The sequence below is a fragment of the Leopardus geoffroyi genome, chromosome A2 (assembly GCF_018350155.1).
Source record: "Leopardus geoffroyi isolate Oge1 chromosome A2, O.geoffroyi_Oge1_pat1.0, whole genome shotgun sequence".
Classification (NCBI taxonomy): Eukaryota; Metazoa; Chordata; class Mammalia; order Carnivora; family Felidae; genus Leopardus; species Leopardus geoffroyi.
In genome coordinates, this window is record NC_059331.1 from 37,076,909 (window position 1) to 37,101,461 (window position 24,553).

Below are 24,553 nucleotides of genomic sequence, written 5' to 3' on the forward strand. Positions count from 1 at the left end.
TCTCAGTCTACTTTGCTGAGGGTTTTTGTCATGAACGGATGTGACATTTTGTCAACTGCTTTTCCTGCATCTGTGGAAAGCATCATATTGTTCTTATCCTTTCTTCTATTACTGTGGTGCATCATGTTGATTGATCTGTGAATGTGGAGCCACCCTTGCAGCCCAGGAGTATATCCCACTTGATCATGGTCAATGATTCTCTTAATGTATTGCTGACTTTAGTTTGAATGTATTTTCATGAGAATTTCTGCATACATACTCATCAGGCTATTGGTCTGCAGTTTTATTTAAAACAAATTCTAAATATATTTTTAAATGTTTATTCATTTACTTAGAGTACATAAAAGTGAGGGAGGGCAGAGGGATGGGAGAGAGAGAGAATCCTGAGCATGCTCCACACTGTCAGCGCAGGGTCCAATGTGGGACTCGAACCCAGGAACTGCAAGATAATGACCTAATCCGAAGTTAAGAGTTGGACAGTCAACCGACCGAGTCACCCAGAGGCCCCTGTAGTTTTCTGCTTTAGGGGAGTCTTTATCTGGTTTTGGTATCAGGGTAATGATGGCCTGATGACATGAATTGGTAAGTTTTCCTTCTTTTTTATTTTTTGTAATAATTCGAGAAGAATAGATATCCCCTCTTCTTTAAATGTTTGGTAGAATTCATCAGTGAAGCCAGCTGGCCCTGAACTCTTCTTGTGTTGGGGGAGATATTTTTTTTATTACTGGTTCAATTTCTTTCTGGTTTCAGATTTTATGTATCTTCCTGTTTCAGTTTTGGTAGTTTATATGTTTCGAGGAATTTATCCATATTTCTCAGAGTGTCCAATTTGTTGCCTATCGTTTTCCCTAATATTATCTTCTAACTGTATTTCTGTGTTGTGGACTGTTATTTCTCCTGTCTTATTTGTGATTTTATTTATTTGAGTCCTTTCTCTCTTCTTTGCGAAAAGTCTGCCTAGGAGGTTTTCAAGTTGATTACTGTTTTTAAAGAACCAGCCCCTGGTTTCACTGATTTGGTCTAGTGTTTTTCTAGTTTCTATTATCACTTATTTCTGCCTTAATGTTTATTATTTCCTTCTTTCTGCCGTCTTTAGGCTTGCATTGTCCTTTTTCTCATTTCTTTGGTTGTTAAGTTTCGATTGTTTGCGATTTTTCTTGCTCTGTCAGGTAGGTTTGTATTGCTATATATAGTTCCATCTTAGACTGCTTTTGCCTCATTCCAAAGGTTTTTATCAGTGCATCTTTATTTTCATTTTCATTTTCATTTGTTTCAGTGTATTTTCTCATTGGTGTCCTGGTTGACCCATTCGTTTAGTAGCATGTTGTTTAACCACCCTTTATTTGTGGCCTTTATTCATTTTTTCTTTCTTTCTTTCTTTCTTTCTCTCTTTCTTTCTTTCTTTCTTTCTTTCTTTCTTTCTTGTTTTTTTTTTTTTTTTTTGTGGATGACTTCAAGTCTCCTAGTTTTGTGGTCAGAAATGATGCGTGGTCTGATCTCTGTCTTTGGGTACCTGTTGAGGCCTGATTTGTGACCTAGAATGTGATCGATTCTGGAGAATGTCCCATGTGCACTTGAAAAAAATGTGTATTCTGCCATTTTAGTATGGAGTGTTCTGAATATATCTGTTAAACCCATCTGGTCCAGTGTGTCATTCAAAGCCATTGTTTCCTTGTTGATTTTCTGCTCAGAGGTTCTGTCTGTTGATGTGAGTGATGTGTTAAAGACCTCTACTATCCTTAAATTATTATAAATGAGTTTCTTTACATTTGTTGTTAATTGTGTTATATATTCAGTGATTGTATGTTGGGTGCATAAAAATTTACAATCGTTGGATCTTGCTGTTTGGTTGTCCCCTTTATTTATGAGATAGTGTCCGTCTTCATCTCTTGTTACAGCTTTATTTTTTTTAATTTAAGCTTTAGTTGACGTACAGTGCATGATTGGTTTCGGGAGTAGAATTTAGTGATTCATCAGTTACATACAACGCCCAGTGCTCATCACAACAAGTGCCCTCCTTAATACCCATTCCCCCACCCATCTCCCTCCATCAACCCTCAGTTTTTGCTCTATCATTAAGAGACTCATATGGTTTGTTACCACTCTTCCCTTTTACTGCCCTCTTCCCATGTTGTCCTCTGTTTTGTTTCTTAAATTCCACACGAGTGAAATCATATATTTGTCTTTCTCTGATTGACATATTTCACTTAGCACAATACATTCTGGCTCTATTCACTCATTGCAATTGGCAACATTTCATTCTTTTTGATGGCTGAGTAATATTCCATTGTATGTATGTAGGCATTATATATATATATGTATGTATATACATATATATGTATGTATGTGTATACATATATATACACACACACACCTACCCCATACCTCCTTTATACCATCATCATTTGATGGACATTTGGGCTTTTTCCATAGTCTGGCTATTGTTAGTAATGCTGGTATGAACATTTCGCGCTTTCACTATTAGGTATTTACCCAATTTCACCATTAGGTATTTACCCAAAGGGTACAAAAATACGGTCTTGGTTTTAGAGTTTATTTTGCCTGATATCAGTATTGCCACTGGCTTTCTTTTGACATTATTGGCATGAGAAATATTTCTTCATTCCCTCCCTTTAAGTCTGCAGGTGAGTTTAGGTCCAAATAAGGCTTTGTAGGCAGCATCTAGATAGGTCTTGTTGTGTGTGTGTTTGTTTACTTGCTTTTTCTTCTTTTGTCTATTCTGACACCCTACCCGATGTCTTTTGATTGGAGCATTTAGTCCATTTACATTCAGAGTAATTATTGACAGATCTATACTTAGTGCCATTTTATTAGTTGTTTTGCCATTGTTTCTTGATGTTTTCTCTGATCCTTTGTTGTCTGTATCACTTTTGGTCTTTCATTTCCACTCAAAGAGTCTGATTTAAATATTCTTTTCTTTTGACTGGTATTACATTTATTTATTTATTTTTAAATTTAAGCCCAAGTTAGTTATCTTATAGTGGAATCCAGTTTCAGGAGTAGAATTTAGTGATCCATCAAGTACAAAAAATACCCAGTCCTCATCCCAAGTGCCCCCCCTCATGCCCATCACCCATTTAGCCCATTCCCCTATTCACTAACCCTCCAGGAACCCTGCATTCGTTCTCTGTATTTAAGAGTCTCTTATCATTTGACTCCCTCTCTGTGTGGGTCTTATTTCTGCTTTCCTTTCACTATGTTTATCAGTTTTATTTCTTAAATTCTACAGATGAGAGAAATCATATGATGTGTGTCTTTCTCTGACATATTTTGCTTAGCATAATAGAGTCCGGTTCCATCCATGTTGTTGCGAATAGCAGTTTTCATTCTTTTTGATCGCCGAGAAATATTCCATTATATCAATATACCACATCTTCTTCATCCATTCATCAGTCAATGGTCATTTGGGCTCTCTGCATAATTTAGCTAATTTTGATAATGCTTCTGTAAACATTGGAGTGCACGTGCCACTCCGAGTCAGCGTTTGTGTATCCTTTGGATAAATACCTAGTAGTGCAATTGCTGGGTCATTGTGTAGTTCTGTTTTTAGTTTTTGTGATAAATCTCCAAACTATTGTCCAGAGTGACTACACCAGTTTGCATTCCCACCAGCGTTGCAAAAGGGTTCCCTTTCTCTGCATCCTTGCCAGCACGTGTCGTTTCCTGAGGTGTTAATTTTAGCCATTCTGATAGGTGTGAGGGGATATCTCCTTGTGGTTTTGATTTGTATTTCAGTGATGACGAGTGAGGTTGAGCAACTTTTCATGTGTGACCAATCTGGATGTCTTCTTTGTTAAAGTGTCTCTTCATGTCTTTTGCCCATGTCTTCATTGGATTATTTGGTGTTTGGGTGTTGAGTTTGATAATTCTTTATGGATTTTGGATATTAACCCCTTATGTGATATGTCACTTGTAAATATCTCCTCCCATTCCATTCAGCTGCCTTTTAGTTTTGCTGATTGTGTCCTCTGCTGTGCAGAAGCTTTTTATCTTGAGGTCCCAATAGTTCATTTTTGTTTTTGTTTCCTTTGCTTCTGGAGACGCACCAAGCAAGAAGTTGCTGTGGCCAGGATCAAAGAGGTAGGTTGCCTGTTTTCTCGTCTAGGATTTGGATGCTTTCCTGTCTTACATTTAGATCTTTCATCCATTTTGAGGTTGTGTGTGTGTATGGTTTCAGAACATGGTCCAGGTTCATTCTTGTCACTCTCCAGTTTTCCCAGTACCATTTGCTGAAGAGACTCTTTTTGTCCATTGGATATTCTTCCCTGCTTTGTCAAAGATGAGTCGGCCATATGTTTGAGGGTCCACTTCTGGGTTCCCTGTTCTGTTCCATTGATCTATGTGTCTGTTTTTGTGCCCATATCATACTGTCTTGATGATTATAGCTTTGTAATACACGATAAAGTCCAGAATTGGGATGTCTCCCGCTTTGGTCTTCTTCTTCAAGATTACTTTGGCTATTCCATAGCCAAAAAAGTTTTGTGGTTCCAAACAAAGTTTTGTGGTTCCATACAAATTTTAGGATTGCTTGTTCTAGCTTCGAGAAGAATGCTGGTGCAATTTTGTTTGGGATTGCATTGAATGTGTAGATGGCTTTGGGTAGTATTGACATTTTATCAATATTTGTTCTTCCAATCCATGAGCATGGAATGTTTTTCCATTTCTTTCCATTTTCTTTTTCTGTCTTCAATTTCTTTCATAGACGTTCTGTTGTTTTTCTTTTAATTTTGATAATGTTTTTTTTATTTTTGAGAGAGAGAGCAAGAGGGAGAGAGAGAGAGAGCACGCATGAGCAGGGAAGAGGCAGAGAGAAGAGGGAGACACAGAATCTGAAACAGGCTCCAGGCTCCAAGCTGCCAGCACAGAGCCCTATGTGGGGCTTGAACCCACAAACTGGGGAATCATGACCTGAGCCGAAGTCGGTGCTTAACCGACTGAGCCACCCAGGCACCCCTCTGTTGTTTTCAGTGTACTGGTCTTTTACCTCTTTGGCTAGGTTGATCCTAGGTATTTTATGGTTTTCAGTGCAATTATACATGAGATCAATTCCTTGATTTCTCTTTCTGCTGCTTCATTATTGGCATATAGAAATGGAATTAAACTCTGTATATTGATTTTATATCCTGAGGCTTTCCTGCATTCCTGTACGAGTCCTAGCAATTTTTTGGTGCAGTTTTTTGGATTTTCCACGGAGAATATCATGTCTCCGAGGAGGGAAAGTTTGACTCCTCCTTGCCAGTTTGGACACCTTTATTTAGTTTTGTTGTCTGATTGCTGAGGCTACGACTTCCAACAGTATGTCGAATAACAGTGGTGAGAGTGGTGATCCCTGTTGTGTTCCTAACCTTAGGAGAAAAGCTCTCAGTTTTCCCCCATTGAAGGTGATATTGGTTGTGGGACTTGCGTATCTGGACATTATGATGTTGAGGCACGATCCTTCTATCCCTCCTTTCATGAGGGTTTTTTGTTTTCCCATCAAGAGAAGATTCTGTATTTTGTCAAATGCTTTTTCTGCATCTGTTGAGAGGATCATGTGGTTCTTATCCTTTCTTTTATCAATGTGATGTATCCCATCAGTTGATTAGCAGACATTGAATCAGTTGTGCATCCCAGGAATAAATCCCACCTCATTGTGGGGATTAATTCTTTTTATGTATTGTTGGATCCGGTGTGCTAATTTTTGTTGTGAATTTTTGCATCCAGGTTCATCAGGGAAATTGGTCTGTAGTTTTCTTTTTTAGTGGGTTCTTTGTGCAGTTTGGACTCAAGGCCATGCTGGCCTCATAGAATGAGTTTGGAAGTGTTCCTTCCATTTCTCTGGCCATAACCTTATCTTGTTCCTTCATTTGGGATGCATTCCTCTTGTCTTGGCATTTTGGCTGAGTATTTGCCTTCTCGGTGTTCCAAAAGCTCCTTTTGTTACCCGCCTGTGAGATGAGTGGCTTTTTGAAGAGGATGTCATCTCGTATCCAGGGCCTGGCACATCAGGGAGTGTCTGTGTTGTGTGTTGCGTGCACTGTCTTGTGTTGTGGCTGCACTATCCTTCAGGCCAGTTGTATGGGCAATGTATGGTCCTTGGCCAGAATGTGGTGAGTTTTATCTAGGTCTGCTCTGATCTGCTTGTTAAATGAGACTTGGAACGACTGCCACTAGAAGTGAAGCCCTGCACAACTGTCTGGTCAAGAGAGGTGGTGTGGTCAGGGGCTTCTGCAGGTCTTCTGGAGAAGGGGCCAGCTTCACTGGGACCGAGGCAAGCCTAGGACCGAAGCTTGACCTAGAAGGCCAGTCTCGCCAGAGCACAGGAAGGTGGGGATTGTTGTAAGCAGGTTAGGCAGGCAGTGTGGGAATTGCCTTGTTTCCAGTAGGTGGCTCTGTGTTTATGCTGGGGGGCAGAGGATGGAAATGGCGCCACCCAGCTCCTCTGTCCCAGCTCCTTTGTCCCCTCTTTGTGACCACTGTGAAAAGAGCAAGGGCTCTTTTCCTAGAGGATTTATGGAGTGAATACTAAATTAATAAAATAGCATACTCCCCATAGGAAGACATCTAAGTCCACAGCCTCCCCCTACCCTTTATACCCCTCCACCACAAAGGCTGCTTACTGTGTATGTGAAGAACTATAGAATGAGAAGGAATGACAGTCCCAGTTTCCACTCATGGAATCATAGCCCTTGTGGCTCAAAGCTCTGCCTCTGAGCCCCCGCCTGTGCCCGATCTGCTGCTCTCCTGACAGTAGGGTCTCCTCCTCTCTGGAAGTGCTATCCAGTGGCACAGAGACACATGGAGCGATAGGGATCCTGAGGTCCTGCAGAGAACCTGGAAAGAAAGCATGCTCTTAGAGAAACACTTCGCCTCTACATGTTAATTGGGCTCAGCTAATTTATTTTAATTCAGAGGTACTTCTCAGCTTAAGTAGAGTAAAATTTGCAGGGTACTTTTGTCCTCTAAAAATATGAGCTAAAATTCTAATTAACAAAATTAACAGAAATGCACCTTGATTTCTCATGTAAATTTCCGTGTTTTACCCATACCTGTGACACAGGACACAACAGAACCTGCTCATGTGAACCCAAGTGAAGACCATGGTGGGGACTTGCCACACAGGTCATTTTGGATTTTTTTCTCTTCACAACTTAACTTTCAGTGCGTGTTTTCTACAACAAGTATGTCACCTCTTATAGTTCAGAATGTTCATACCCAGGGCACACCTGAAGGGATTCTGGACAGCATGTTTCCCACAAAAAGATTGAATGCTGATGGATATGAAAGTTACGCTAAGACCACTCTATATGACACATACAAAAATATAAGTTGCAGTGAAGGCAGTTTGCATTTTCAGATTGTAGAGATATCCACAGATTTTCTGAACACATTAAAACCCTTGACAGAAACAGGAGAGGAAGAAACAGCAAGAGCAGTGATGCCACATTGAGGAGATCCAGAAAGAATGAGGCAAGCCAGGAGACTTCCAAGGGGAGTGTGGGATCATCCACCTTGGCTTATTTCCAGGAACACCCTGGAAAAGCCCTAAGGTCCTCACCCCTAAGCACACTTAACTTGTAAACTTACCACAAATAGATGCCAGGTGGCCAGTAGAGAAGCCCGTGGACTATTCGGTAAAGGTTGTGCATTTGGAACATAAAAAAAACAAGCAGACATATCATACGACACAGAAACCAGAGACATTGGCAGGAGAGTGTGCTGTACAGAAAGATGTGGGTGTCAGGAGAGACTTAGAACGGAAAACGGCCAGAGCATTTCCCTTGTACTTCTCGGCACTTTTGGTGGAGTCAGGATTGGTATCACTCACGGGAGTGACACCAGCTTCTGGATCTGCTAAAGGCCCTGGATGGGATGGACATTTATTCTGATTTGAGTAGACTGTTGGGGGATTAAAAACAAAACAAAACAAAACAAAACAAAACAAAACAAAACAAAAAAACCCTCCCCACATTCCTCACACAACTTAAACTCTTTGCTCCAGTCAGATCACAAATCACATGCAGAGGGTGTACCTCATCCCTCAGGTGATCCCCAAGAAGTGGAAGACCCATCCTGTAAACCCTGACGAAGACCTGTAAAAGCCTTGATTCAGATGTTTTCATCACTCATCAAACAATGATGGATGGCTGGGAAGATATACCACATCTTCTTTATCCATTCATCAGTCGGTTGATATTTGGGATCTTTTCATACTTTGCCTATTGTTGGCAATGCTGCTATGAACATTGAGGTGCTGGTGACCCTTTGAATCAGCAGTCCTGTAGCCTTTGGAGAAATACCTAGTAGTACAATTGCTGCGTCGTATGGTGGTTCTGTTTTTAATTCTTTTTTTTTTTTTTTTTTTTAGGATCCTTCATACTGTTTTCCAGAGTGGGTGCACCAGTTTGCATTTCCACCAGCAGTGCAAAAGGGTTCCTTTTCTATGCATGCTCACCAACATCATTTGTTGTCTGAGTTGTTACTTTTAGCCATTCTGACAGGTGTGAGGTGGTATCTCCTTGTGGTTTGGATTTGTATTTCTCTGATGATGAGTAATGTTGAGCATCTTGTTTTCTTTCTGTTAGCCATCTGGATATCTTCTTTACAAAAGCGTCTATTCCTGTCTTGTGCCCATTTCTTCATTGCATTATTTGAGAGGTGTTGCACTTTATTAGTTTTTATAGGTGTTGGATACTCACCTTTTTATGTGATATGTCTTTTGTAAGTATCTTTTACCATTCTGTCGGTTGCCTTTTAGTTTTGCTGATTGTTTGTTTCCCTCGCCGTTCAAAAGTGTTTACCTTGATGATGTCCCAATAGTTCGTTTTTGCTTTTGTTTCACTTGCCTCCAGAGTCGTGTTGAGTAAGAAGTTGCTGCGGCCAAGATCAAAGAGGTTTTTGCCTGCTTTCCCCTTGAGGATTTTGATGGCTTCCTGTCTTACATTAGGTCTTTCATGCATTTTGAGTTGATTTTTGTGTATGGTGTAAGAAAGCGGTCCAGGTTCATTCTTCTGCATGTCACTGTCCAGTTTTCCCAGCACCACTTGCGGAAGAGACTGTCTTTATTCCATTGGATATTCTTTCCTGCTTTGTCAAAGATTAGTTGGCCATACTTTTGTGGGTCCCTTTCTGGGTTCGCTAATGTGTCCCATTCTCTATTCTGTTCTTGTGCCAGTACCATAGTGTCTTGATGATTACAGCTTTATAATGCAGCTAGCAATCCAGAATTGTGATGCCTCTAGCTTTGGTTTTCTTTTTCAAGAGATCTTTGGCTATTCAGAGTCTTTTCTGGTTCCATACAAATTTTATGATTGTTTGTTCTAGCTCTGTGAAGAATGCTGGTGTTATTTTGGTAAGGATTGCACTGAACGTGTAGATTGCTTTGAGTATTATTGACATTTTAACAACTGTTAAATTGTTCTTCCACTCCATGGGATGTTTTTCCATTTTCTTATGTCTTCTTCAGTTTCTTTCCTAAGTTTTCTGTAGTTTTCAGTGTATCCATTTTTCACCCCTTTGGTTAGGTTTATCCCTAGGTATTTTATCTTTTTTGGTGCAAGTTTAAGTGGGATCAATTCCTTGATTTCGCTTTCTGCTGCTTCATTGTTGGTGTATAGCAATGCAACGGATTTCTGTACGTTGATTTTATATCCTTCAACCTTGCTGAATTCATGTATAAGTTCTAACAGTTTTTTGATGGAGTCTTTTGGGTTTTCCACATAGATTACCATGGTGTCTACAAAGAGTGAAATTTTGACTTCCTCCTTGCCGATTTGGATGCCTTTAATTTTTTTTCGTTGTCTGACTGCTGAGGCTAGGAATTCCAACCCTCTGTAATAACAGTGATGAGAATGGACATCCTTGTGGAGTTCATGACTTTAGGGGAGAAAGCTCTCATTTTTTCCCCATTAAAGATGATATTAGCAGTGTGACCTTTATGATCTTGAGGTATGATCCTTCTATCCCTGCTTTCTTGAAAGTTTTTATTTAAAAAGGGTGCCATATTTTGTCACATGCTTTCAGGAACCTCTATTGAGAGCACCACATGGTTCTTATCCTTTCTTTTATTAATGTCAGATATCACATTGATTAATTTGTGGATATTGAACCAGTCTTGCATCCCAGGATCCATCCCACTTGATTGTGGTGAATAATTACTTTAATGTGTTTTTGGATCTGGTTGGCTAGTATCTTGTTGAGAACTGTTGCAACCATGTTCATCAGGGAAACTGATTTGTAGTTCTCCTTTTAAGTGGGGTCTTTGTCCAGTTTTGGAATCAAGGTAATGCTGGCCTTGTAGAATTCGTTTGAAAGTTTTCCTTCCATTTCTATTTTTTGGAACACCTTCAAAGGAATAGGCGGTAACTCTTCTTTAAATGTTGGGTAGAATTCCTCTGGAAAGCCATCTGGCCCTGGACTCTTTGTTGGGAGATTTTTGATTACAGATTCAATTTCTTTCCTGGTGATGGGTCTGTTCAGGTTTTCTCTTTCTTCCTGTTTCAGTTTTGGTAGTTTATATGTTTCTAGGAATTTTTCCATTTCTTCCAGATTGCCCGTTTTGTTGGCATATAACTGCTCATAGTATTCTCCTCTTATTGTTTGTATTTATGTGGTGTTTGTTGTGATATCTCCTCTTTCATTCATGATTTTATTTATTTGGGTCCTCTCCATTTTCTTTTTGATCAGTCTGGCTAGGGGTGTATCTATTTTGTTAATTGTTTCAAAGGACCCTCTTCTGGATTAGTTGATTGGTTCTACTTTTTTGAAAATTTCAATATCATTGATTTCTGCCCTAATATTAATTATTTCCCTTCTTCAGCTGGTTTTGGGCTTTATTTGCTCTTATTTCTCCAGCTCCTTTAGGTGTAAGGTTACATTGTGTATTTGAGACCGTTCTTCCTACTTTAAGAAGGCCTGGATTGCTATATACTTGCTCTTATGACTGCCTTTCTTGCATTCCAGAGGTTTGGGGCTGTCATGTTTTCATTTTCATTGGCTTCCATGTACTTTTATATTTCCTCTTTATTTTCTTGGTTAACCCGTTCATTCTATAGTAGGATGTTCTTTAATCTCCAGGTATCCATGGTCTTTCCAAATTTTTTCGTGTGGTTTCACGGATTTCTTGTCCAGTCCCCTGCAAGTGTTTTCACTTTCTCTCTCTTTCTCTCCAGCTACGTTCAGGGGATTGCTTTTCTTGCACCATCCCCGTGGGCTGCACTCTCCCCCTTTCCTTTTCTCTGTCCTCTCTCTCCACAAACAGCTCCCTCCCCTCCCCGGCTTTTCTCTCCAGCAGTTCACCTATCCACACCACATACCTGCCATGTTCTGTGGCTCAAGTGATGCAGATTATTGTCTTAATGTTCAAATCTCTTTGCTAGCTGTTCAGAATGATTTGGTGCTGATCTAACTGCATTTCCAGGATGAGACAAGCTCAGGGTCTACATCTAGAGACCACACTTATAGCGATCAAACTCAATTTTTGGCTTACCTGAGGGTGGATGTGGCATCATCCCATTGTTCTAATAAGTATTTCTCCCACTTACTGGTGAGGATGAGTGTTCCTTGTTTTTAATATGCTTCCTGATCCTTCATATTTTTATCAGCTGTTTATTGGTTGTCTCCCAGAAGGAATACTTAGGTATGAATCAGGAGATGTGACCTTCCACTCAGACTGAGAAGTAACAAGACAGTTCATAAATCTTGTGTAGGGGAGTACTCTGGATGCAGGATTAGAAATTGCTGTCCAGCTTCCCTGTCTCTCCTTTTACACCACCCAAGTTACATAAACACGTCTCACACATCATCTCATCTTCCAAAATAGACATTTTCTTTATTTCAGCATCTTGTTTTTAGTGCCCATTCAGTGAATCAACTCCTTGAAATTTAACCACCCGTCACAGCTCTTATCTGATACCAAGAGATTGGTCTTCAAGGGGGCATAGTTGGACACAACAAGGTCTACAAGTGGGACCATAGCCTCATTGACTACCATGCACTGGGACTTAGATGTGTATGATGGATAGAAAATGTCCTTGACAGTCAGTTGAAGGGTTCCAGGCATAAAGGTGGTTCCTGAAAATGGCAAACGAGAAGGCTTCAATCATATCTTTAAAGTAGATACCATTACCGTAACCATCCTGGCAGGCACATGAGATCTCTTTCAATACTAGCCTTCCAGGCTATCACCTCTCCATCGGGCCAGCACCCAAATAGCAGCTTTGGTGGAAATGGACTCTGAGCCCTCTGAGCATTGTTGCCATTACCTTTTCCTCTCAAGCGGTCAATAATTTACATGGGTAGGTGTCAGATTAATTGCTATTTGCAAGACAGCCTGATTTTGAAACTGTGTGATGCAAGGGGGTTGTGGAAACTTCCTCTATGTTGGTGCCTCTTGTGTGAAAATAGCCACTGCTGTGGATTCCTGGATTTGCACTGGACACAAACATTCCTTCCTCTTTTCTTCTGGCTGTTTGATAGTGTTTCTTCCATCCATTTATCACATATTTGGGGACTATTAAGTGACTAACACATGCAGGGTACACCTGTCTGCCGCAGGCTGCTTATGATTATGTCAAGCAGAGGCTTCCCTTGATTTCACAAGCTTGGAGAATTAGAATATTTCTGGGAACAACTGATGATGACAATGTCTGTCTTGTACTAAAGCTTACAGACCCTATTACAGGCCTCTTGGTTTTGGAAAAGCATCTGGTGTACCAGTGTGGGCCTTGGCCACACCTCCCACCTTTGTCTTTTGTGTCTCAGATGGAAATATCTTAAGGACAATAATAAAAAGTCCCTGTTCAAAACTGATGGTTTCCAGAGCACAAGAAACAACGAGTGTTGGCAAAGGTGTAGAGAAAGAAGAACCCTCTTGCATTGTTGTTGGAAATGCAAACTGCTGCAGCCATTCTTGAAAACAGTATGGAGGGTCCTCAAATAGTTAAAATAGGAGTGCCTGGGTGGCTCATTCAGTTAAGCATTCAACTCTTGATTTCAGCTAAGGTCTTTATCTCATGGTTCATGAGATTGAGCCCTGCCTCAGGTTCCACGCTGACAGCATTGATCCTGCTTGGGATTCTCTCTCTCCCCCCTCTCTCTCTGCCCCTGCCCCCAATCACATACACACACTCCTTCTCAAATGAACATTTTTAAAAAGTTAACAATAGAACTGCCCTACAATTCAGCAATTGCAGTACTAGGTATTCACCCAAAGAATACAAAAATACCAACTCAAAAGGATACATGCACCCCGATGTTTATAGCAGCATTGCCTCAACAGCCAAAGTATGGGTGGAGCCCAAATGGCCATTGAACAATGAATGGATAATGAAGAATCGGTGTATATGTATATAATGGAATATTACTCAGACTACAGAAAGAATGAAATCTTGCCATTTGCAAAGACATGGATGGAAGTAGTTTATGAAGTAGTTCATAAGTGAAATAAGTAAAATAAGTCAGAGAAAGACAAATATGTGATTTCACTCCCATGTGGAATATAAGAAATAAAACAGATGATCATAGGGGAAGGGAAGGTAAAATAAGATGAAAACAGCGAGGGAGGCAAACCCTGAGAGACTTCTAACTATAGAGAACAAGCTGAGTATTGGTGGATGGGAAGTGGTTGGGGGGATGGGCTAAATGGTTGATGGGCATTAAGGAGCCCACTTGTGATGACCGCTGGCTGTTATGTGTAAGTGATGAATCACTAAATTCTACTCCTGCAACCAGTACTACACTACATGTTAACCAAGTTGGATTTAAATAAAATCTTGGAAGGAGGGGCGCCTGGGTGGCTCAATCCGTTGAGCGTCCGACATTGGCTCAGGTCACGAACTCGCAGTCTGTGTTTGAGCCCCGTGTCAGGCTCTGTGTTGACAGCTGGGAGCCTGGAGCCTGCTTGGGATTCTGTGTCTCCTTCTCTCTCTGCCGCTCCCCCGCTCATGCTCTGTCTCTCTCTCTCTCTCTCTCTCAAAAATAAATAAACATTAAACAAATTTTAAATAAAATCCTGGAAGGAAAAAAATCAACGTTGGCAAAGATGTAGAGAAATCAGAACTTTCAAACACTGCTTGTGGAAATGTGAAATGGTACAGCTACTCTGGAAAACAGTTCGGCAATTTCTTAAGTTAAAAATGGAGTTGCCATATGGCACAGCAATTTCATTCCAAGGTATAAACCCAAGAGAATTGAAGACATATATTCCCACAAAAACTTCTACATAAATGTTCATAGGAGCACCATTCACAATTCCTGAAATGTGGAAACAACCCAGTTGTTCATCAACTGGTGACCAGATACATCAAAGGTGGTAAAACCGTACAAGGGGATATTGTCTAGTCATCAAAAGGCATGCAGTACTGTCACATGTGTAGATGAACTTCAAGAACATTGTGCTAAGTGAAAGAAGCAAAAGTCCATGTCTTGTATAATTCCATTTATATGAAACCTCCAGAACAGGCAGAACCAAGAGACATAAGTAGATTAGTGGTTGCCAGGGAATTGGCGTGGGAGGAATTGAGATACGGGCTTTCTTCTCAGAATGATAATAATATTTTAGACTTAGTGGTAATAGTTGTGCAACATCAGGACTATAATAAAAGCCACTGGATTGTCCATTTTAAAATGGTCAGAATGACGGCTTTTAAGTGTTGTCAATTTCACCTTTTTTTTTTACATTTTTTTCATTTTTTAGTATGTTTTAAATATGAAATTTATTGTCAACTTGGTTTCCATACAACACCCAGTGCTCATCCCAACAGGTGCCCTCCTCGATGCCCACCACCCACTTTCCCTCTCTCCCACCCCCCATCAACCCTCAGTTTTTTCTCAGTTTTTAAGAGTCTCTTAGGGTTTGGCTCTTCCTTCTCTAACATCTTTTTAAAAAAATAAAAAATTGAAAGCTTCAAAAAATAAAAATAAAAATAACCAAAAAGGAGCATTTCAAACATAAAGAACAAGAAACACATGTCCCTGGTTTCCATAAGATTAAAGTCATACAGTCTTGCAGATACTAAGACATGAGATAAAGTCTGTAACTTTCTGGAATGTCATTGGCCATGATGATTTATGATGCTTCGTGTGAAAAAAACATATGTAATCCTGCACTGACTGTTCCTTCCTCAGAGAAGTCTCTTCTTTGTGAAGATTTTGTATCCTGGGTGGCTATCTTAATTTGGGCTTAAATGAAAGCCTTCTCCCTTCTCTCTAAAATTAAAAAGAAAAAAAAACAACTTTTATTCACTTTGAATCAACATAGTTGTTTTGTAGTGTTGTTCAACTCTCCTATTCCCTGGTTGATCTTTTGTGTAGTTGTTCTATCCATGATTCAAAGTGGGATATTGAAATCTCATTCTGGGAAGTATACTTCTGAATAAAAAAGGAGAGTTTAGAGTAATGACGCTGCTTTCCTTGGTGACCCTTTCCCAAAGTATCGTCCTAAACTATTTTTGAGCAGAAGCAATACAATGAAAACAAAGGTATAGTCCCCCAGAGTGGCTTCTTTGCAGTGGGAATATGCATGTTGTGCTACCTCCTTGCAGCATCCTTTTCCTGATTTTCTAGCTGAAGGGAGTTTCTTTTCCTTCTGAACTCCTTGTCAATTTACCGAGGACCTTCCTGATTGCATTAAATTGCTCCTTCATCGATCTCATCTCCCCTAGGAGTGTTTCAGCCCCTCTGAGGGTAGAACTTTGTCTCAGTCATCCTTAGCTCCATCTTCTTGCTCAGTGATTTTCATTCTATGGACTTTTGATAACATTTCAGAATACACGTTCAGAAGAAACGTATCATTGCTATTTGCCCAAAGAGTGGTTTTAAAAATGTATTATTTCACATGTGGTTTAGAGTATGGACTGTGGAGCTGGGGTCAAGATGGCAGCATGGGAGGATCCGGAACTCACCTCTTCCCATGAACACAAGGATTCAACAGCTGCTTATGGAACAATTCCCTCTGAAAAGGATCGGAAAGATAGCTTAACAGTGTCTGTAAAATAACGGATAAAAGCACAAAATATATGGAAACAGGAGAGGCAGAGACACAGTCTCACAAGAAACCCCACTCCAGGTGTGGTGACCCACAGTCAGGAGGATCTCATAATACAGAAGTTGTCCCAGAGGACTGAGGGTTTTGTGAGCTACGTCAGGCACCCCAACTCTTGGGAACTACATGGCAAAGATGAGCCTCCAAGCATAGGGCCTTCAAAAAATAGGACTTACTTCCTGAAGTACCCAAGGGCTTCTGTTGAGCCGTGGTGTGGCTCACTCCTGTCTTGTCTTCTATGTGCCTCCCACACCTGGCATTCTCAAGGATACCTGCTCTTTGAATGCTCTTCAGGGTTTTTTTGTTTTTTAACTACAAGCCTATTCTCAGGCAAAAGCAATAGGCTGAGCCATTCGTGGGAACTTATAATGACAAACACTTCATGGGAAATCTCCAGGGAACATGTGCTTTGAGTTTCCTAGGAACCTCCTAATTCCAAAAAATATTTATATTTTGGAGCCTCTCAGAGGCTAAGATTTCCTTGAGGTGATAAATGGCCTACAAGGTAGTTAAGTACTCTCTATGGATAATTTGTGTTTCCTTTTCACAAAAACCATAAGTCTGAATCTTACTGTGCCCATTTCACAAATAAGGAAACTGAGGCTCAGAGAGGGATGATATTACAAAAGTGGCAGTTCGTGGAGCTGAGATGAAACCTTAGGCCTGTTTATAGACCCCCCACACAATGGGAAGAATTCAGGCATCCGATGGACATCCTTTTACCATCTCTCCATTCTGTGAATGACTGAGACTGGAATCCCATAGGAGCCTCTGTCTTGGAGTCAGAAAATTTGAAGGCCCAAGTAGCAGTTTTTCTCCTTGGTCCTCATCAGGCACACCAGGTCACAGAGAAGATTTGAAACCAGCTCCACATTTGTCTCAGGGAACCACCTAGGCAAGTTGGAGAAAAGGCAGTGTGTCGGTACGTGTCTCAGAGAGATCATCTTTGAGGTCATAGTGCCGAGAATGAATCCATAAGGTCAACAATTTCTTTATGAATACAAACAAGAGTCAGACTGCTGGAGAGAAAGAAGTTGAACACAAATATCTACCAATTTCAGCAACAGACTCTATTAAGGGACTTGAGATATTGGGAGGACGGGGGAGCTGTTGTCTCTGTCTCCTCTGAGAACTGCTTACCTTTTGCAATTTCGATGCCAGCTCTGGGGCAGGAGGAACTTTCCCAGACTTGGAACAAACCAAGTACTGGATCACTTTCATTGGCTCCTAGGCCTAAAAGACAATCTCCTTTGCCTGTGGAAAGTGGGGCTTGGGGGCCATGAGGCAAAATGAAACAATGAATAGATCTTGACTTTTAATAGTATGTCAAGAGAAATAGGCCACAGACTATAGCGCCAGGTGTGGTAGACTTTAAGATAACAGACACAGAAGTCGAGTAAGATTTTATCACAAAGGCTTGCACTGATGAAAGAGATTGCTCGTCAGTCACAAGAGCACTGAGCCCTGAACACTGAACCCACAAAAATGTCAAGGTTTCTTTTAAAAACTGTCACATTGAAAGTCTGTAACTTTCCTCTAGATATTGTCTAGATATTGTCTAGTCCTCTAGATATTGTCCCATAAGACTGTCTCATAACAAAGTTTGTAGCATTTAGATCGTAAGTGGAGACCTTGTGATACTCAGCAGAAGAGGGAAAGGTAGACCTTAGAGTCTCGAGTTAGCAAAATCTAAGAAGGTTATTTAAAAGGAGGTATTGATAATATACATTTCAAAGCAGTCCCAGTATTTAACAAAATATCGAACATGTATCCTTTGTTGGAATTTTAACTTCATTTTTCTAACTGTGTGATGTGTAAATTTATCTGTTTCAGGTGGTTGGCGCTCTTCTTCCCAATTCCCATCCACGTTTGCAAACATAGAAAAGAGTAAACAATGACTGCTTTGGGTTATTGATAGATTTATTCCAGTTCTACAAACTCAGGATTAGTGATTTTCGTTTGATGATACTGGCATATCATCAATTTACTCAACATTAGAACAAAAATACTTGTAACAAATCATGAGAGTTCAAATGCTGTTATTAGCTTCCTACTGTCTACAATATGAACACATTCTTTAGAGTAATGTCTGGTTAGATATAGGTTCGGTTGCTTCAACAAACACACCCAGTAATTTATTCGTTCCTTCCTGAATAGTCTGGGCATATTCAGTCCATAGCTGGCTTAGCAGCTCCACCCTCTCAGGGACTCAGGTTCCTTCTGTGAAGGTGCTTCACCACCTCTAGGGTAGAACTGAGAGGACTCAGCATCATGTCCACATCCAGGAAGTGGGAAGTGAACGTGGGAAAGGGGAGGACATGCCTCTAGCTTCAGAGAATAACCAGAAAGTTTTCCATATCACTTCTGCTCCCATTTAATTGGTCTGAACTTAGTCACCTGGCTGTACATAGCTTCATGAGAGGCTGGGAAATGTGGTCTTTCTTTTTGAGTGGTTATGTGTTCAGCCAGAAATAGGGCATTCCATTTCTATGAGAGAACTGAGGGCATGACTATTGAGTGACCACTAACAGTTTCTGTCAGGGTCTACCCCTTTGATTAAACAACTGTCCGCAAATACACACAGAGCATCATCTCCACGCATGGAACATTGTCATATTCAAGAAATATAACCTCCAGGTCTCATAGAATGACTACATATGGGTCAAAATTTAGTATCTCTTGTTACTCCTTGGTTCTCTCCATTCGATAGGGATAGAGTTCCTATCTGACAAACTATAAACTAAAGCATGAGTTATGTCTAGTCTCCAAACCAACCAATATATATCCCTGGAGTAGGATATTGCTATAAAAACTCCAATACCGGAAAGAGAAGAGTGAATAATGAGGTAACATAAGTCCCTAGCAATGATCCAACTCCCCTAGGCATGAATTATGACAGAACCCTGTCCTGGCGCTCTTTGGGGTCTCAGTTCATTCAGTAGGTCCTGATTCTGCTGTCTGGGAGGCGTTGCTTCCTCTACTGTCATCTTTAGCTTTTGTCTTTCCCTCTGGAACATTCTTTCATGTTCATCATCCTCTGTGGACAAATCTGAAGTGGCTGTTTGGAAGAATATACACTTCTTGAGGATAGGATGGCTTTTGCAGCCCACTTCCTGCTGCGCAGAAAGGGGATCATAAGGATTGTATTAGAGGTCAAACTAGTCTATGCCTTATTGACAATGGCGTTACAAGAAAGGATGTGCTCTCTCCTCCCCATTTTCCTAGGCTATGGTTTCTTTTGCAAGAAAATTCCCTCAAACATTTAGGCTTCTGGTCTACTTTTATGTCTGTCAAATTCTGTATGTAAATAATCAAACTGAAATATTTTGTTCAGGCATAGTTTTGGGGCCTGAAAACTCTGGTCTTCTGTGTAGCTTGTTCTGGGCTTTACCAAGTCTCCCTACTAAATCAATGACGGCTATTTTGCACTTCGCCAATTTACCTTGAGTCAGCCATATTGGGGAGGTGACTGAGAAAGGCTTGGGTGTCCTGTCCTGCTTAGGCTACCTATTGAAAGCCACTTGTAATTCCTTCAGTTTGGGGTGCAGAAGTTTTTGCCTCTCTCAGGCTTTGGAGGCACTAGTCACTCTCGTTGCCGCCAAATTGGATTGTCATCTACAGGCAGAAAGAGCTTCCTTAGAAAAGCTGTATACCCGTGAATCAGTGCTGGCAGACTGGCTGACCCTAGCCTGAGATCTGTTTGTGGCAGGTTCCTGGTGAAAGTGGCAAAATGCATCCCACAGACACCAACATTCCAAATATTTCGATTAATTTCTTCTTGAGTTTCAGGTTCTGATGGCATGTGATCCGCCATGAGAATGATCATAGACAACAGCTTAGTGTTTTGTCACAACTTGCAGCCTATAATATCTGTGCCTTCCCACCTACTGCCTGCCCACCAAACATATGCCACTTATGTTGGGTTCTAAACTATCAGCCACTCCCTTCTTGTATCAAATTCTGTAATAGTTTGGATATAGAGCGGGTTGCTCTAACAGGGGCTATAAATAACCATGGCTTCAACAAAATATGTATTTCTCTTTCATGTAACAGTCTAGGTATATGTTCAAACCCAGAATGGTTACCCTGTAGTGTCAGATACCCAGGATTCTGTATGGTTGCTCTGTGGTTCCTTACTGACAAGGTCAAAGATGACTCAGCACAGCAGATCTGCTTGCAGCCAGCAGGCAAGGAAAATGGGGAGGGGAGAGCATATCCTTTCTTGTAAGGCCATTGCCCATAGCACACCTCACTTCCATTTGCATTCTGTTGACCATAACTAACACTTCCTGGTAATGTAAAGGCTTAGTCTACAAAGCCATGTACCCAACTAAATATCAGGAATTCTCTCAATATGAGAGAAGGTGGGAATGGATGTTAGGTGGCAACAAGCAGTACTGTTGACAAGTCAATGATCTTGACTCCACTCTTCACTTCCCCGCCTCTCCTCAACATATGGTCATCTGGGTTCTGGCCTTCACCTCCCAGTTGTATCCTTCCCACCAAGGTCATCCTGTCGTAGCTCAATGCAAGTTGTCTCTTGCCCTTCTCGATCCCACTGTAGCAACTGACCCATTAGACCTCTCCCTCTCTCCCAACCCCAATAGCTAATCATCAAGACCTCTCACTTGTATGTCTTGAAACAATTGCCTCATCTTCCCACTACTTCCAGTCTTGCGCAACTAACATAGGCCAGGCCACCATCATCTCACGCACAGCCTTAAAATTGGCCTGTTTACTTTTCCTGCCACCCACTTCCATTTCACGTCAACTCATTCTCCATCTCCAATCAGAATGATCTTTTAACAATGAAAGCTCAGCAATCAGTCAGTGAATGATTGAAATTCTTCAATGGCTCCTCAGTACTTTCCGGAAAAAGCACAAAGTTCTTTACTGGTTTGCAAGGTCCTGCAGAAACAGGCTTTGGTTACTTGTCCAGCTTCATCTCTTAAAATAAGCCTGTATTCTCTCCTCACCTTTTTGCTCCAGGTATACTGAAGTACCACGTATGTATCTATTTCCCAGGTCCTCTTATACCTCTGGTGGCTGTTACTATGTTTCAGGCATTATCCAGAGTCATTTTCACACATTGGAATTTTGTTCATTTATCTCTTTATTTTGGTCTTCATTTACTTACTTATTTATTATTTTTGATGAATAAAAATTTTATGTAATTGAGACTTACAATGTGATATGTTGATATATGCATACACTGTGAAGTGATAACCACAATGAAACTAGGTAACATATCCATCACCACCCATAGCTACTTTGTTTTTGTGGTGTGGTTAGAATGCTTGAGATCTGCTCTCTTAGTAAATTTCAAATATACGATATGGTATTGTTAACTGTAGTCACCGTACTGTACGTTAGGTCGCTAGAACTTGTGCATCTTACAATGGAAAGTTTGTACGTTTTGATCAGTATCTCCCCCTTTTGCCCATCCTCCAGCCTCTGGTAACGACCCTTCAACTCTCTGTCTCTACAAGTTTAACTTTTCTTTAGACGAAGATTTCACATGTGCATGAGATTATACAATATCTGTCTGTTTGCGTCTGACTAATTTCACTTAGAATCATGTCCTCTGGGTTCACCCACGTTGTCAGAAATGGTAGAATTTCCTTCTTTTTTTCTGGCCAGATACTATTTCACTGAATGCACAGGCCATTTTTCTTTATTTTGATGGGCACTTAAAGTTGTTTCCATATCTTGGCTACTGAATAATATTGCAATGAACATGGGAGTAGAGATGTCTCATTGAGATAGTGATCTACACCCAGAAGTGGGATTGCTGGATCATATGGTATTTCTATTTTTAACACTTTGAGAACCTCCAAACTGTTTTCCACAATGGCTGTACCAATTTACATTCCTGGAAATAGTGCTTAAGGGTTCACTTTTCCTCCACATCCTTGCCCACAGTTGTTATCTTTTGACTTTCGGAGAATAGGCATCCTAACAAACAGGTGTGAGGTAATAGCTCATTGTGGTTTTGGTTTGCATTTCCCTGACAATTAGCGATGTTGAGCATCTTTTCTTATACCGGTTAGCCTTTTGTATGTCTTCTTTGGAAAAAGTCTATTTGGGTCCTTGCCCACTTTTTCACCCTGTTATATGGTTTCTTTGCTGTTGACTTTGGGAAAATCGTAAGAGGAGACTTTATTTAAGATGGAAGTGTTGAATTACTCTATTGTATACCTGAAACGAATGCAACACTGTATGCTAATGAACTGGAAAGAAAATAAAACCTTAAAGAAAATGGAGTCAGGGGGCCAGAAGGGGGAAGCTCTACCACGTGTCATTTCCTGCAGACCCACTGGAAGGAGACATATCTCGTAAGCTGATACCTCTTCAGCTACTGCTATACTACCTCAGCAAGAGGAAGAAAGGTCTTTCTTCTTTCCAGATGATGGCCCAGCTGATGAGAGACTGTCACAATTTACGCAATGAAAAGCCACTATACTTGGACCTCCCAGTTTACTCCAATGGACTTTTACTATATCATAGCCCTCCCAATTTCTCCTTTTCCTCTATAAAAGTGTTCCTGTCCTTTGTTCTCCAGACTTGCTATAGCTTCCTTCTCCCAAGTGGCAGTTCTCTGCTATTCCTAAATAAGCCATTTTCTTTTCCTGGTAACATAACTGGTAGTTTTATTTTTAAGGTTAACTATTCATGTGAACTCCTTATTTGTTTTGTATATTAACTCTTTCTTGGAGATGGTCTGCAAATGTATTCTCCGATTCTGTAGGTTGCTTTTCCATTTTGTTGATGGTTTCCTTCCCTTTCCTTCCCTGTGCTTTTTAGTTTGATGTGGGCCCAATTGTTTATTTTTACTTTTACTTCGTATGCTTTTGGTGCCAATCCCAAAATCTCATTGCCTAGAGCATAGTCAAGGAGTTTTCCTCTTTGGTTTTTCCTAGAAGTATGATGGTTTCAGGTGTTACATTTAAGTCTTTAAGCCATTTTAAGTAGATTTTTGTGTACCATGTAAGGGAAGGGTTCACTTTCATTCTTTTGCATGTAGATATACAGTTTTCCCAACAGGATCTAATGAAGAGATAGATTGTCTCATATTCACCCATCGCTGGGGGTCACCTTTGGGGAGTCCCCTTTGAATTTTTTTTTTTCAACGTTTATTTTATTTTTGGGACAGAGAGAGACAGAGCATGAACGGGGGAGGGGCAGAGAGAGAGGGAGACACAGAATCGGAAACAGGCTCCAGGCTCTGAGCCATCAGCCCAGAGCCTGACACGGGGCTCGAAATCACGGACCGCGAGATCGTGACCTGGCTGAAGTCGGAGGCTTAACTGACTGCGCCACCCAGGCGCCCCTGGGGAGTCCCCTTTGTGGCAGCTCATTTCTGAGGTTCACAGACACCCATACTCACAAAGAAATAAACAGACACCACAAGCACAGAATCATACCCAGCCTCACCTGGGAACACAGGTATGGGGCTTATGGACAGATTCACACACAGACCCACACCGCAGACACGGCCAGTGACACCCCGAGGAGAACACACACACACACACACACACCCCCACACACACACTCACCACACACACACCACACACGGTAAGACCCAAGGGGCAGCAAATTCACACACATAACTAATATATACACGTACAAAACCCAGACATACATAGACACTCCCATAGGGACACACATGCCCCCAGATATGTACATAATGGAAGGGGCTTTTGAAAAGCCATGGTCACGCGGGGTGTCCTTTGTGAGCTATCAGGGTCGAAGCAGCTGATTGGTGGAGAGAGAACATAAAGCGTCTGAATGGCTATGGCAATGCTCAAACAGGTGAAGACTCGGATGAAGAGAGATCTTCGTCTGCTCCACCTGCTACTGTCAGTCTACTTAACTGGCTACTTGTGGCCTGCTCATCTAGTGATTTACTGACCTGCTGAGCTACTAACTTGTCTGAACCCTCCTCCCTCCCTTCTTGTACTTGATCTGATCCGGGTACTCTCCCTGACCCCCTTCTTCTCCTGCCACACCCCTCCCCAATCCCATCCCTATTTAAACCCCGCCCCCCCACCCCACCCCCTTTCCCACCCCGTCCCTTCCCCTCCCACCCCCACCACCTCCTCACCCCCATCTGCACCTCCTCTCTGGTGCCCAGGCGCCCCCTGAAAGGACCAGAATATGAAGGTTCAGAAGCTATTTTTCTGGATCCTCTTACTCGGGTATCCCGGTTACCCCAACACAAATGTGAGTACACATCCGACATCAGTGACTTCTTCCTTTTTTATTTATTTATCTTTTTCAGACTGTGGTTAAAAAAAACAGCTTTTTCATGGAGTCCTTGATGAGAACTCAGTTCTTTTTGAAAACCCATTAAGTCAGGGCAAGGTTTCTCGACCAGCATGTAGGGGTTCCTGTCCACATGAAGTTGTGGATCCTGTCTGGGCCACTTGGTCCAAAAAGAGTAGTGTTGACAGGATAGAAACCTGAGCTTCATAATGTCAAGAAAGGAGGACATGGGAAGATACTAAAAGC

At 41.2% G+C, this 24,553-nt stretch overlaps 1 protein-coding gene and 1 long non-coding RNA gene across 3 annotated transcripts in view; one reads left to right on the plus strand and one right to left on the minus strand.

Moving 5' to 3' along the window:
- LOC123607209 (transport and Golgi organization protein 1 homolog) overlaps positions 1–24,553 on the plus strand; it is a 63,326-nt gene that overhangs the window by 19,515 nt on the left and 19,258 nt on the right. The window lies entirely within an intron of this gene.
- On the minus strand, positions 11,806–16,812 carry LOC123605864. Of its 2 annotated transcripts, none has more exons than XR_006715962.1 (2): positions 15,903–16,812; positions 11,806–12,072 (listed from the first exon to the last, which is right to left on the minus strand). It is a non-coding gene; the product is annotated as an uncharacterized LOC123605864 (long non-coding RNA). The 2 variants fall into 2 exon arrangements; XR_006715961.1 differs by lacking the exon at positions 11,806–12,072 and adding an exon at positions 14,884–15,207.